The sequence below is a fragment of the Peromyscus maniculatus genome, chromosome 10 (genome assembly GCF_049852395.1).
Source record: "Peromyscus maniculatus bairdii isolate BWxNUB_F1_BW_parent chromosome 10, HU_Pman_BW_mat_3.1, whole genome shotgun sequence".
NCBI classification, from domain to species: domain Eukaryota; kingdom Metazoa; phylum Chordata; class Mammalia; order Rodentia; family Cricetidae; genus Peromyscus; species Peromyscus maniculatus.
The window spans coordinates 84290439-84305973 of record NC_134861.1 but is presented as its reverse complement, the minus strand read 5'-3'; the positions used below and the strand labels follow the sequence as shown (position 1 = coordinate 84305973).

Sequence of the window (15535 nt, the reverse complement as noted above, 5' to 3'; positions counted from 1 at the left end):
CTCATTTAAAGGCTGAGTGCCTCACTCACAGTGGCAGGACCACTAAGAGGTAGACCTGCTAGGAGGTTTTTCAATCCTTGAGAGCAGGTCCTCGGAAGGGCTTTTGGGACCCCAGACTTCTTCCTCTCCCTTGCCTTCCTGCCATGAGTGAGAGATTTTGTGCTGGGCTGTGCTCTCCTTCCATCATATACTGTCTCATCAGAAGTCCAATACCATATAACTAACTCAACATGGACTGAAACCTCCACAGTCATGAGCCGAAAGCAAACCTTCCTTCCTTGCAAAGTTGGTTACCTCACCTTAGGTTGTTACAGTAGCAGAACTGTAATGGAAATTTTGACAAATCTATTCTCGTGCACTTCTTGTATTTCTGACAGAGGTACATTTCCATTTTGAATGGGCATTGATAGAAACCAATTCCTTCCCTTACAGTGTTGAACATCTGGAATGGCAGTTCTCAACCTGTGGGTGCTGACCTTTCAGGAGGTTGTATATCAGATATCCTGCATATCACATATTTACATTACGATTTGTAACAGTGGCAAAATTAAAGTTATGAAGTAGCAATGAAATAATTTTATGGTTGAGGGTCACCACAACATGAGGAACTGTATTAAAGGGTCACAGCATTAGGAAAGTTGAGAACCACTGCTTTGGAGATTGAAAGACTTTTCTACATCCTTGAATTTGATTCGGGATTCCACACTGGCTTTCTCCCACATTGCTCATTTCTTTGAGTAGTATTTACTGCTGGTATCTTTGCTCCTTCTGGTACAATGAACCCCATTCTTCAGATTCTTCATTTCATATTCTAGCCCTGGTGGTCCAGAAATAATTACAGTCAGAGAATTGCTCCTGATGCCTCCCAGTTCCTAGTAGTAACACAGTCTGCATGCTGTTAAAAAAAAAAAAAAACGCTAATATTTACTGAAAATTGACTGTGTAATAATGCTCACTTTTAAAGCATTTTAAAACCATCAACACAGATAAGCCACCCAGAAACCCATCCAGGTTGCCTTATTTATTATCCCCATTCAGCAGATGAGGAAGCCAAAGCAAAAAAAAAAAAAAAACCAATTTATTCTGCATAACACAGGTAACATGAGATGGAGCTGAAATTTGAATCCAGGGAACCTGGTGCCAGAATCCCTATTTATCACTGTTTCTAACAAAAGATTTTAAAATTAATTTACTCGATAGGATAGTCATCTTTTAGAGACTAGTCAAAATAGAAAGTGTCACAGTCCCTGATGAGCCTCAGGATTGGCAATTGTTGACCATCTTTCCCTTTCACTGTGACAAAGTTGTTTTGCAGCAGGGACAAGAGAGAAGGTCTAGAGAGGGCACCCCTAGGAAAAGTGATTAAGTCCTATTAGATAAGCTTCAAGCATTAAAGCAGGGATGAGCAGGCTGCCTGGATTGAAACCTCAGCTCCATCCCATGCCAGGCTCAGATCTTCAGATCTGACCCTAAGAAGCACTGAATGCTATTCATTCAGCAACCTAATTGTGAGACTAGGGCTAGTTTGCCGAGGCAGTTTCCAAAGACTGGTCCACCTTGCCAATGCAATCAAGTCACCCAGCCAGGCAGTGGTAGCTTAAGCAGATGGGTGCATCTAGAAGCAAAACAGGTTGTTTATTGCCTAAGTATCTAGTTAACACTTTTCTGGAATACTGGGACACTTTTCTTTATGAAAAAGAATAACAGTTTTATGAAACACTACCCTATGTTTTTTGACCATCTCGCATATAATAGTGGTGACTGTTAAAATGCATTGCTGTATTTATTGCATTAATAAAGAATAAACATACATATTATATTGCATAATTCTGCTGTGATGTAGGTGGCAGACTGTAAAACTTATACCTGGCTAATGCTTTTTAAGCTTTCAGTGTAATGCAATTCTTGTTCTTGTTATCACTTTCCATAATTATGCTTAAAAGATGCTGTTTAAGCCGGGCGGTGGTGGCGCACGCCTTTAATCCCAGCACTCGGGAGGCAGAGCCGGGTGGATCTCTGTGAGTTCGAGGCCAGCCTGGGCTACCAAGTGAGTCCCAGGAAAGGCGCAAAGCTACACAGGGAAACCCTGTCTCGAAAAACCAAAAAAAAAAAAAAAAAAAAAAAGATGCTGTTTAATTGTCTAGAATCTCCCGCCATGCCTCATTTACACATGAGCACAATGGGTAAATTATATTTCCTTCATCTGCATACTTCATAGTTGACTTTTGAAAAGCCTTATTCAAAACATACTGGGATTTGGCTTTGGTTTTGTTCCTTCAAATTTTAGAAAAAGCTTTTGGACCACTTACTATAACAAACTCTTTTTTTCCTTCTAGTGTCCTTCTACTTCTGTGTCTGCAGTTACAAAGTTCTGGGTCTGAAACTGTTCTATTTACGTCACGAAGTCGTGCTGGCCCTCTTTCTAAGTGTGCTGGCATCAGACCAGTGCTAGCTTTTCCACTCTGCTTCCACGCCTATCTTTTGAAATTTAGCTTTCACATATTTTCTTTGATTGCTAATCTATTACACTCAGGGTTTGCTACCATTTTGGAGCCTGCTAGTAATAAATGGCCTCAGATGTTACTGAGAAATCTGTCATTTTTTCTTTTTTCTTTTTTTCATGACCCCCTCCCACCCTGCCCCATCTGCTCTGAGTAGCTTGGACTCACTCTGGCCAGGCATTCACTTTGCACTAGGTATTTCTTGACTTCAGGAATTTGTAATTCCAGCCAGGATTGGGTCAGACTTGATCCATTCCAGTTGTGGACACCTGGCCAACTTCTCTGGCTAGCAAGAAGCTTTGACCCTCCTAAAGGGTTGGAGATGATTCCAGGGCAGAGAATGTGATCCTTTCTTTTGCCCGTGTCCCACCTCTACAGGCAAGTAAGTGCGGCCCTGTGTGAGCCTGAGGATTTCTCTTGAGCACCTTGTCTGATTCATTCTCTCTCTCCCATTTATGCTATCCTTCCAGCTTTCACCTCCTCATTCACACCCTTATTTCCTTCTTTTTCTTTATCCCCTTCCTCCCATTTCTCCTCTTCCTCTCCCCTCTTTCTCTGGGGTAGCAATGGGTAGGACCACTTACAGGCTGGTGCTAATCTATCTGCTTTCTCTGTTGGAATCATCACCAAGGGTTTTCCAGCCAGGTAGATGAGAGGGTGTGTTGGATGGCAGAGCCTGCCCCGCCTGGAGGGACCTGTCATGTCCACTGGAAGAAGCCTCATCAATTCTACATTTGCAACAGTAGATTATTTATCATGGATTATAGTTAACCATAGACATTCTTAAGTGGTATCATCACAGCAAGCCGAGTGTTTATGGTATTGGTACTAGTGAAAGCCCAGGGAATCATTCTCTGAGACCATCCATCGCTGCCTTTACAGGAGCATGGTAACATACTCGATGGATACTCATGTAGTGACTTCACTAAGGTTGTTGGTATCATTTTTCAGAAAAAATTTCCAAGGACCAGGGAAAGAATTCCAGGATGCTTTTCTGGGTAGACGGACTCCCATGGTAAAGATAACAGATGAGGTTTTTGGGGAGAGATAGATAGTAAAGCAACAAACAGCCAAGAGCACCATACCATTGACAGAGGGCTAAGCGATGTCCACAAACCAGGCTGATTTGATAAGGAATGACTGAGTCCTATTTAGGATGTCTAGCAAGGAACAGATGACACAGAGGTCAAGGGCTGAGGGTAAAGTGCCAGATGTGTGGAAAATCAGGAGAATTGGGAAGCAAAGTATTTCAGCTAGAGGAAACTACTGAGAAGACCAGTGAGTGTTGGGGGAATTGTTAGAATATAAAATTAAATGCTAGACCTGGATTAGAAGGCAAGGAAGAATCTTTAACATAGTGGGGCCCTGGAGGATTTCCAACAGATGTATGGGATTGCATGACCTGCTTTGTAAGGAGAACCCACTTTGATCATAGAGACAAGAGGAGGGGAACACTCTAAGGAGGTCCTGGACTCCTAGGTGTGATGTGATAAGGCTTGATCTGTGGTAGGACTGAGGGAGATGGAAACAGAGTGTTTAGAATGTTCTAGAGTAGATTGGCAGGACTTGCTGATGAGCTCCACACTCCATGGAGTGACTGAAGGCAAGGAAACAGACCTTGCATCAACTCAGTTCTTCAAGAGATGCATCACACTCAACTCTAAGCTAAATGTATTCCAAGCTTAGTTCCTATGGATGCAGATGTCGAAACTGCTTGCTGTGCTCCCTGCCTGCTGGTGCTCCCTGCCTGCTGGTGCTCCCTTCCTGCTGGTGCTCCCTGCCTGCTGGTGCTCCCTGCCTGCTGGTGCTCCTCCAACCCAGGGCAAATGTGATACAAGTAAAGCAAGAGTAAAAACTATGGCTGTTTTAAGCAACTGATATGAAACGATCTTATCTTTGCAAACTTAAGCCTAAAATATACATCATGACATAAGGACAATGACATCCCCTCCCTGAAGCTTAGAAAGAGCCTCGATGACCTTATATTCGGAGCTTCCTCAAGGAGGCAGGGGTACAATCTCCCCTTTTCCTTCATGACTCCTACTCTTAGTTATTGATTGAATGTGGTGAAAATACTAAATGAAAAGTTCCAGATATAATTAATAAATGGTCCATAATATTGACTGCAGTGTACTGTTAAAACCATTCTATTTTATTATTTGCCTTACTGTATCTAATTTACACATTAAACTTTATTTGTGAGTGTGTGTGTATTAGGACTCACACATGCTTATATAGTTAAGTACTTTCCGTGGTTTTGGAGCATACCCTTGTGGGTAAATGATGGCCACAGTAAAGTGGATACAGGGCAGGTGAAATAGGGAGAGAGACAAGAACAGAGAGGGCTCTACTGAAGTTTTTATAAAATTATTTAGTATTAAAAAATAGGTCCGGAGTCTTTGGTGAAGAGTTGTATCTAAGGAGCAATGTGATGTGTTTGGCAGACACTAAGGTCGGCTCTCCTGGTCCCCAGAGATAAGTGGGTACATTTTTCAGGTATGATCTGCATGGAGCGTTTTCTCTACCTCCCATCTAGAAGCAAAGGTAATTACAAGATTTGACACCTGCTGCTCTGGGTCACCAGTTTTGCCTTTCAACCCAATTGTGCTTCATTATGATAAACAAGTTGCTGCGAAACATGTAGATGAAAAAGGAAGAGATGGTTCAGATGTGATGGAGCCATCATGGACTCCTTAGGTCCTTTCGTTTTCACCCTTGCTTAGTTCTGAGATCAAGAAAAACCTGAGAGCTATCACATGCACATCATTAAAGTAACATTCTAATGTGCATGGAGAGAATGCCCCAATCACATGTTGCTGTCATCACGTTAAAGCTTTCTAACCACACTTGCAGCTGGCTGAAGTTCTGTTCAGAGAGTCAAGTAAATTTAGATTGTGATTGTATCCGGCTGGGTAATCGATACTAAACTGCATAAAAATAGGTCAGAAGGGAGATGAGAGGAAGAACCAGGCTGTGATTGGACATAACAGGCTCCCCCGCCCCCCCCCCCCCACACACTTCTCTATAGCATGGTCTTCAGCCTGCACCGTTGTGTTCATGTTGCCCTTAGAAAAACAGCAAAGAAGAGTACTAGGAATTCTCAGATACTAGAAGAGTCTGGCTGGGTCGAGAGCCCAAGTCTGAACTGCAGTCTGTTCTTGTGCTTAGACCCAGAACATTTGCATGTGTTGAGGAGAGCAGAGCTGGGAGTCAAGACTATGAGAGAAACAGAAGCTAACACTCGTGTTTGGGATGATTTTAGACGGAATTTACCTTCTTCACTATATTGTGTGAGCCATGCAAAGGCTCTTTCACTCATGAAAATGACTGTTTCTTTTCTTGGTATTTCAAAACATCAATTGTAGGTTTTAAGTTCAAGTTGGCAAATTTGCTAGGGAGAAGGGAGGAGGGTATGGGCAAGTTTTCTACGTGTGTGATTCAGGCAAACTTGAGAAGGGATATACGGAATTTTAGATTAGCTAGTCCAGTCTAACCAAAAAGCAAAGCCTCAACCATAGATGTTTCAACCTTTACCTAGACGTGCAGTGACTTACTGAGTAGTGTTGTGATGGCTGTCTTGTGAGTTTGTCTGGAACTTACTATCTGAGAAACTACAGTTTTCTTGGCTTCACAGTCAAAATAATTAAGTGAAGGTACCATATCAGAGCCTCCTCCAGTACAAACTGCTCGCTCCTTTATTGTTGTCCTGTGCGAGAGTTAGTACTTCTACCTCACACCAGTGTGACCACCCTGAATTAGGGGAGGGGTTCGACCCCTTTTTTCCTTCCTTCCTGGTTTTGTTCACTGTTCTACTCTGCAGTAAAAAAGGGACATGGCATGCCTTGCCCAGCTCTATCAGCAAACCGGAAGCAGCATGGGATGCTCATGAAGATCTCACACCCTTTACCAGAGGTTGCTTGAAGGATGGACAGGTAATGGAGTTCTGGCAGTAGGCTCTACAGCAGTGGTTCTCAACCTTCCCAATGCTGCAGCCCTTTAAGGCAGGTGGTCCCCAACCATAAAGTTATTTCATTGCTACTTCATAACGATAATTTTGCCACTGTTATAAATCATAGCTATCTGATATGCAGGATATGTGATATTCAACCCCCAAAGGTGTTGCAGCTGCTGCTCTGAAGTGAACTTGGGTAGAGGACATTTTCAGAGGCTTTTCTTTGATTACAAAGATAAATGGGGAAATGTCCCTTCTGTCCCCTCCCCTCCTTTGTTTTATCCCTCAGTGGGGTAGGGGGGCATTCTGCTAGTAGCTGGCACCCAGACCAGCTATTGATAGCTTAGAAACATTATGAGAGGCACAACTGGAATTCAGAGATTCAAGGTAGAAGAATTGAAAATCCTGGGGTCCTTGAGGTCAAGTTGAACTGCTGAATCAACCAAGTAGCTTCTACCACATCACTTCCCGGTTTAACATGACAAATCCTTTTCAGGTTCAAGTTCTTTTACTTGGCTCTTTTGTTACATGAGGCTCAAAGCTCTATGGTACATACATTTATGTATTTAATTTACCTGATTCTTCTGTCAATCGGTGATAGGCCCCCAAAGCATTGCTCCTGGTGTCTTGCTGATAAAAGTGACGTTTCAGCCTTGTTGGATCTTTTACATTTCAATCTTTGAAAACAAATGCATTGAAAACTGTATTCTTTGTGTATTTGTTACTGAGCATGGTGTACTTAAACAATGGTATAAAGCAGGTAGAGAAACTGCCACAGATTTTAACAACATTGTGTTGGCTGCACTGGTTTGCTGAGATACACTGCACTTAGTCTACGGTGCTGAACTCAGGAGAAGAATTTTTTTCTCCTGGGTCACCTCCCTTTATAATCTCCCAGATGTACAGTTCACAAATAAGAGAAATGCCCATTCCATGCTCCCTGTCTGTACCCTGGTGGGGAGTCATTTGCTGCAGTCGAACAATGTCTTAGTTAGGGTTACTATTACTGGGATGAAACACCATAGCCAAAAGCAACTTGGGGAAGAAAGGGTTGATTTCACTCACAGTTCCTTATAAAAGTTCAACATCAAAAGCAGTGAGGGCAGGAACTCAAGCAGAGCAGGAACCTGGAGGTAGGAGCTGGCACAGAGGCCAAAGAGGGGTGCTGCTAACTGGCTTGTTCCTCATGGTTTTCTCAGCCTGCTTTCTTATAAAATCCAGGATCACCAGCCCAGGGATGGCACCACCCACAATGGCCTGAGCCATCCCACATCAATCACGAATTAAGAAAATGCTTTACAGGCTTGCCTACAGCCTGATCTTATGGAGACATTTTCTTAGTCGCGGCTTCCTTGTCTCAGATGACTCTAGTCCGTGTCAAGTTGACATAAAACTATCCAGCACGGGCAGTATTTGTTTTGAGTGCTTTATATATAATACAGATACTCTCCAGTTCATCTCCTTGAAATCTAGTAGCTTTTAGTATCTTCCCTAAGTGTGCAGCCACCACCCAAATCAACTTTGGAAGAGTTTCATCATTTCAGAAACCCTGTGCCCAGCGACATCACTTTCCCTTTTCTCTATCTTGTCCTGTTTCTTCTGTTGTAGGAAACCATCCAGCTGTTTTTGGTCTCTTGATTTGTTAAGTCTAGATGTTTTGTAGAAATAAAATAAAAAGGTGTGTGGCTGTTTGTGATGAGCTGCTTTAACTTAACCTGTTCTCAAGGTTGTTCTGTCTTGCATATGCAACAAATAGGTCTCCATTTCTTTTTATTCCAGGGTGTAACTATATCCAGTCCCCCCCCCCTCTCTCTCTCCTTTCTTCATTGCCCTGTTGCTTGCTCAATGTTATGTGGAATTGTGTCCCTGAGCTTCCTTCTGTCTCAGTAACTTGTGGAGTCAGACGACTAGGTTCTCCTTTCATTGGATCTAACATTCAGGAATGTAAGACTGTTAGCTGACCACTAAGTTCTTTAAAATGTACTTGTGCAGCACACACACACACACACACACACACACACACACACACACACACACAAATGAAAAAAAGAAACCCAGCAATATGTCAGTGCAGATAAATCTTTCGATTTCAAAAGTTTGAGAAATACACATGTGAATACATTGCCTTTTAAACAGATGGTAATTATAAATCCAGTTTCAGATTTAAGTTGGAAAAAGTCCTTGAGGTGTTTGATTGTCTTTAGACATCCTGAAGACCACTATGACAGCTGCCAACTTAGTGTTTATGATTTTACAAGTAGAGAGAAATATATTTTTATAATACTTAATTTACTATGACCTTTATACCTCCTTTGTTTGCCATTGAGACTTCCAAGGTAGCTGCAAATAGTTTAAATTTCTTTAGAAATCAGAGAGGGAACTGAATGTGTGTGTGTGTGTGGGGGGGTAACTTACAACTGAAGGGATAGGTAATGGGGTCCGGGAAAGGTGTATTGCAGTCTGGTGGTGTTCTCTGGAGAACTCTGCTTGGTCTACCTCCAGCATCCAGGGGCCAGGAACCAAGAGAGTTCCCCCATCCAGATCTTGGGTCTTCAGGGGTCCTCTCTGGGCTCTGCTTTGTAGGCATGATAGTTACTGAAGCCTCAAAGGGGGTGGTATTTCCAAGTCAAAGCTGGAACAGCTACCCACTACGTGTGTGTGCATGCGCACGTGTGCTTTTTAGAAAAGGAGTCAGCATTTGTTCCAGTTTTGCTCAGACACACATATAGGAACTTAGACAGGACATACTTTCTGTCACCGACTTCCACTGTCCCTAGTACCGAGCTGGAATTTACTGTTACTACAAGATATGGTGAAATACAAGCACAATCCATGAGATTGATGTTTGTTCTGATTCCATATATAGCTGCTGCTGTTCAAAGAAAGACTGTGAGGGTCATGGGTCCCCATTCTGCAACTCATTAGGCTTTAGCCTCTGTGTCAACTTGTGGCCCACAGGTCATTCTTGTATGATCGCAAATGATCACAAATGACTGGTATCATTGTTCTCTGTTGTTAGGATGGTGAGGAACTATTGGTGGAATAAACAGTATTGGTTTAATGATGAATATGCATGAATGAGTTTCTTAGATTCGCATTCTTATTCATATTTATGTTTTCTGTGGGTGTGTGTGTGTTTTCTTATTTCCTTCTCTTCTCTATCCCTCCCCTTCTCTCCCTCCCTCCCTCCTTTCCAATCCTTCCCTTCTACCCTTTCCCTTCTTCCTTCCTTCCCTCTTTTACTTTATTTAGTGCTTTTGGGATTTCACATTCCCACAAATGAAAATGGTATCTGTAAAAATTATGTTAATTTATTTAAAGCATTTGTGCATGAGTATCTAACCGTGAAGAAACTATGAACAAAGATTTAACTGCTCTATCTTTTATGAAATATTGATTGAAAATAATTAGGAAATTTTGAAAATTATTTACAGTGGTGCCAAGTAAGATAAAAGTTACAGTTAATTGGATCACTGTTCAGCTGCTTAGACATTTTTATCATTAGGAAGGAAGCTTGATATTGAAGGAAGCATGATATTAGGAACTTACCTCCTAGCAGAGCAGTTGGCATATGATAGCTATGCAACAAGGTGGGGTTTTTGTTTGTTTTGAAGAGTGAATGAAGACACAATAATACAATGGTATTGAAGGGCAGTGAGGGATACAGAGGAATTGGCTGCTAGAGAGGGGACAGTCTTGGTGTGTTGACCTTTTATGACTGGGTTGTGGTGACTGAGGAGAATCAGTAGGCAGCGATATGTGGGGAAGCAAGTGATGGAGTGACTCCCCGTGGCTCCTGCTATCAAGACGAGTGAGTTACTTGGTATAGGAACTAAACAAGGGATGGTATCACTCCATTGGATAATTTCAGAAAAGGATGCAACTGAGTGCTGGCGCATCCCTCCCTTCACTCTCCTGCTCTTCTTCCTGCCCTCCCTCCTTTTCTTTCTCTAACAAATAAATTTTGTATCAACTATTTAAAGAAATTCTACAAGTCATAAATGAAAGCATGAAAGGTCTAATTTTATAAATGGACAAAATATTGAAACTACTATTTCGTAAAATAGATATACAAAATGTCAGTATAATCATGAAACATGTTCCAGTTATAAGATGGGATGATGTTCAGCAATGAGAAGTCACTCCTGATCTATAACACAGGTTGGGAGACTATCAAAACAAGGGCAAATAAAAAGTCTGCCTATGCTATGGTTTGATTTATATGAAGTATAAAATAGACTAAATAATCTATGATATTAGAAACTCAGGAAATAGTTGCCTGGTCAAGGAAGAAAGAAATTGATTTGGAAATGCTAAAAATACTTGTGTGTTCTCACACTGTCTTAATTGTTGGCCACCCAAATATTTACAATTATGAAAATTCTCTTTTTTGAACATCTAAGATTTATGCATTCTTTTATTGAATGCTAATTTTATTTCAGTTAAAAGCACAAATGTCATTTTCTTAGAATTCTGGTTAAGGTTGAAATCTGAATTGGAAAATTTTCCTTCTTTTTGAGACTTCATGAAATTATTTTGTTCTTGATTGTCGATGAAGACTATGCTCGTGTTCTACTGATTTGCATCCATTCACCTTGTGTAACTTTTTGGCTGTGCTGTGCTGTATCTCATCTTTACTGTGAGAAGCAGACATATGTCCAAAAGGACATGTTTTAGTGTGCTCTCCTGGGGAGGTTGCTTGGGCTGATGCAGAAGGTGGGACTGGGCATCTGCTGGAGGCAGGTGCAGAAAGACGTGCCAAGCCAACTTGTTGGAAGAGTGACTTGGCAGGAACTCAGGGGTTTGGGACTTAGGGAACATCATCTGTAGAGCTAAAATGCTCAGATTGCATCTTTCACGAAACAAATCCATGGCATTTTCAAAGAGTGAAGTGACGTCCTTGAAGAATTTGACTGCCTTGGTGAAGAGTAAGCTAAAATTTTGAGAAACTGGTGTTATGTGGGTGTGGTGTCTCTGCTATAAATCAGCTACCCAAATTACCATTTAGGACTAAGACTTTATCAGACATTGCTGCATAATTATGAGATACAGAACATTATTTCTCATTTGCAATATGTTTGGAAAACTCCATGAAACTCAGCTTTTATCTGCTTGTTTGAGTTCCCTTTGCATTATTGTCCTGTAAAGTGGCCTTTATCAATCAAAATCGAGAAGCTTGTAATATTTATAAAACTATTGCATTGAACAACATTTTGTACTGTTTGTTTGAACTAGAGAAAAGTGTTCAGTATTAGTCTGTGTTCTGAAATTGCATTGGTGTTACTTGACCTATTCCTTTCAAATTCACAAATGCCTTCTTTAGTGAGCTTGTAGACAATTGCGGAGTCAAAACAAGAACTGGGGAGATGGCTTAGTGGGTCAATCACCTCCTGTGCTAGTCTGAGCACCTGAGATTGATCTCAGCGTTCACAAAAGAACCTAGATGGTGCAACACATGCCTGTCATCCCAGAGCTGAAGAGATGGAAGCAGGAGACCCCATGGGGCTTGTCAATCAGACAGTCTAGCCAACAACACCTGACAGGGACAGTGGCCTACACACACACACACACACACACACACACACACACACACACACACACACACACACACGTAAAAATATAACCAAAACAGGAAAACTGCAATATGAAAGCCACATTTTTTTCCTTGTAGGGAGTATTGCTTTTGGAAATATATTTTAAGGTTTCGGCAAACATCTTTGCAGAAAGTGATTTATTTAAACAATATTACTATGCCAAGGTAAAGATCATGTTGGTAACATAGCAACTGTAGGTACACATTTAATTTTGTGAGAAGGATGGTAAGAAAAATGTTTTGAACTTGAAATGTATGTCTGTTGCCAACTTAATAATGTTGAGTATATTACACAAAAGAAGACCATTGGTTACAAGGGTGACTTCTTAATACATTTTAATCTAAATATGATATTTTTTATTCTAGAAATTATTAAAAGATCAGACCAGTCATTGTTGTTACACACAGATAGATTCACACGTATGCACACACGCACCATTTAAGAAATAGTTCATCTCAAAGAAGGGGAAATTGTGGAAACAGATGACTGCGTTACTGGACTAATGACTTAGTCATACCTAGTTTCATTTGAAAGGAACTAAAGTGATGGGGAAACATGTGGTTTGGCACTTGCGTACCAGAAAGCAGAGTTAATATACTTTATTCAGTAAAGTTTTTGAATAATGTGTTATTTTGCAGGAAACTAAATAGTGTTAGTTGTTGCACAAGACAATGAATTACTGTAAGAGTAAGCCTTTGATTGTACTTTGTGAAAAAATACTTTATGAAGTTCTGTGTATTACTTTTAAAAATAATATGCTTCAACAGCTACTTATTAAGTTACATTGGCTTAACCCCAAGGTCCCAAACCACAAAACATTAAATATAGCTTAATTTTGACTTTGCCCAATATAACATCAAGCCTTTACTTTGGGTGCTTAGATGTGTGCTGCTGAGGTCCTGTTGATTTCAAACCAGTCTGCTTCTGTTGAATATTCTGCAAGTGGAACACAGGCAAGAGTTAGGGCACCTTGAGCTTTTTGAAGGCATGATAATTATTAGTTGACATTTGGGCTTTTAATCAGCTGATCCTTTAATCATGATTCTAGCACTGTGATTCTTAAAGTGGAGTGCAGAGAGGATGATGAGTTCTAGCGTTTTCCTGGAACTTTTGGTGTTCACAGCAGGATAGTCCCAGGCCAACCTGAAAGGTGGGCTATCCTGTGTCACCAGGAAACCTTCAAATCTGTTTCCCTGAACAGTGTTTTTGCTCTTTCTACTGTTAGCATGCCACAATTGTTAATACTGAGCTATTATATATCACCACCTGTGGTTGGGAGACTAGAAAGGATTCTGATTTTCTTCACCTCTAGGTTGTTGTTAATGATGTTAATAGAGAAGCCACAGGTCTTTATAGAGACCTCATACTGGTATTGTTCTTTTGTCATGGCCAGGAGGATTGGTTCATAGTGGGCCAGTGTGGATTCCCTTTGTGACCTTTGGAATTGGTGATATGGTTGAGCACACAGCCCCTGCACAGAATTTTCTGCATTAGTCTCTCAATCTGCACATTTATTTGAGAGTAAAATGTAATGCAAATTACAAAATCCTTTTCAATTAAGGGTGAAAAACAATCAAATGTATTCAACCTACAGCCCATGGGCCACATACATCCTAGGGTAGCTAAGAATTGCAGCCCAACATACTTTTAGATGATATGTCCATGTCACAATGTCTAAAGTTTGGATGCCACTGTATGATATAAAGCCCACAGATAGAAACTTGCTCTCTGATCATTTTTGTGTTTCATTAAATTGATGCGGAGTTTCTTTAAGAATATTTTAGGCAGTTGGTTGGCAACTCTTTGATGTGATGGTAAACTTGGCATAGATATTATTCATGCTGATTCTTAACCAAGAGATTGGTTTTCTTTCTTTCTTTCTTTCTTTCTTTCTTTCTTTCTTTCTTTCTTTCTTTCTTTCTTTCTTTCTTTCTTTCTTTCTTTCCTTTTTTTGGTTTTTCAAGACAGGGTTTCTCTGTGTAGCTTTGCGCCTTTCCTGGGACTCACTTGGTAGCCCAGGCTGGCCTCGAACTCACAGAGATCTGCCTGCCTCTGCCTCCCGAGTGCTGGGATTAAAGGCATGCACCACCACCGCCTGGCTGATTTTCTTTTCTGAAGGCTTGCCTTTCCTGATGAGATTTAGTGAAAAGTTAGCATTGCTTTATGAAGTTTTGCAAAACACTTATGTTAGCATTTCAGATCTACTTTATGCCTATATTGGAGACTGTTTCATGTGAATAGTCCTGGAAAACTTAATATTAGATGAAGTTCATACATTTATTCTACATACTCTAGCATCTCTTTAGTATCATGTACTGTCTGGAAGAACTGCCAATTATAAGCTACTTTCTTCTGAGAAAGTATAACAACTTAGTATAGTGTTTATATAAATACCTGTAGGTCAAACAGAAAGCATAGAATATTCTGTCTGAATTGGCAAATGTGCCGTGTGTGTGTGTGTGTGTGTGTGTGTGTGTGTGTGTGTGTATTCAAAATGTAGTTGTTTTATTAGCACATGTTTGGCATAAAAAAATCTGTGGTTGGTATTTAAAATCAATAGAAAATATCTTAACAAAAATTTTTTAATTTAAAAAAAATCAAGAATACAATAAATATAACAGTCATTTTGAAATACAGTGATCCTCACTGTTAGTGGGTTCCACATTTTAAATTTGTTTGCTTGAGAAACTTTATCTGTAATCCCCATGATGAATAAATGCTCATGGACCTTTAATAGTCACACTAAATAACAAAAATTTTAAGTCACTTAACTATATATTTCCTATATCAGATTAAACAAAGTGGTGACCTGTGGTGATATTGTGTTCCCCAAAATATCGTGTACCTAAATAAACTTATCTGGGGTCAGAGAACAGAAAAGCCACTAGTTAGGCAGTTGTAGCACACACCTTTAATCCTAGCATTCCAGAGATAGAAATCCCTCTGGATCTCTGTGAGTTCAAGGCCACATTGGAAAAAGCCAAGCATGGTGACACACGCCTTTAATCCCGGAAAGCCAGCCTTTAATCCCAGAGAGTGGTGGTAGAAAGCAGAAAGATATATAAGGTGTGAGGACCAGAAACTAGAAGCATTTTGGCTGGTTAAGCATGTGGCTGGTTAAGCTTCAGGCTTTCGAGCAGCAGTTCAGCTGAGAGCCATTGGGATGAGGACACAGAAGCTTCCAGTCTGAGGAAACAAGACCAGCTGAGAAGTTGACCAGGTGAGGTTAGCTGTGGCTTGTTCTGTCTCTCTGATCTACCAGCATGGACCCCAATAACTGCGTGCCTCAGGTTTGATTTTATTAATAAGAACTTTTAAGATTCATGCTACAGTGACCTGCCTTTTTCTTTGCACTCTCGAGTGGGTAACAACTATCCTTCTAAAGCCCATTCAGTGAAAGCCACATTTTTTTTTTTTTTATGTTTTTGGATTTTGTTGGTGATTGACCTGTTTAAAAGACCCCTGTGTGTGGTGCTCAAGTGTTCTCT

At 40.7% G+C, this 15535-nt stretch overlaps 1 protein-coding gene across 4 annotated transcripts in view; it reads left to right on the top strand.

The window, feature by feature from the left end:
* Positions 1-15535, top strand: part of Adamts3 (ADAM metallopeptidase with thrombospondin type 1 motif 3) — a 227076-nt gene that overhangs the window by 82222 nt on the left and 129319 nt on the right. The window lies entirely within an intron of this gene.